Below are 286 nucleotides of genomic sequence, written 5' to 3' on the forward strand. Positions count from 1 at the left end.
GTGTACCGCTGGTTCTCGGAGCTGCCCTCCCCGCAGCGTGTTGAGTTCCTCTGCGGCCTCCTGGACCTCTGCATCCCGCTGGAGCTGCGCTTCCTGGGCGCCTGCCTGGAGGACCTGGCCCGTAAGGACTATCACTCCCTGCGCGACTCCGAAATCAATGCCAACAAACTGGCCGACCTGGGGAGCCTCACCAACCTGACGGACGAGGTGGTACGCAGCAAACTTTTGGTCTCTCTCGCCTTGCTCGGCTCTGCCCACCGAGAGGCGGGCGGGGGGCCCCTCCCCG

At 66.1% G+C, this 286-nt stretch overlaps 1 protein-coding gene across 1 annotated transcript in view; it reads left to right on the forward strand.

Annotated features, from left to right (window-relative positions):
- Nucleotides 1-6: 6 nt before the first annotated feature.
- The window catches only part of ZCCHC14 (zinc finger, CCHC domain containing 14), a 45,560-nt gene continuing 45,280 nt past the window's right edge, over nt 7-286 (forward strand). Inside the window, exon 1 of the mRNA XM_010140203.1 lies at nt 7-272. The gene's annotated coding sequence lies outside the window, so the exon portion shown is untranslated. The remainder of the gene's footprint in view (nt 273-286) is intronic.

This window comes from Buceros rhinoceros, unplaced genomic scaffold (genome assembly GCF_000710305.1).
Source record: "Buceros rhinoceros silvestris isolate BGI_N320 unplaced genomic scaffold, ASM71030v1 scaffold13087, whole genome shotgun sequence".
NCBI lineage: Eukaryota > Metazoa > Chordata > Aves > Bucerotiformes > Bucerotidae > Buceros > Buceros rhinoceros.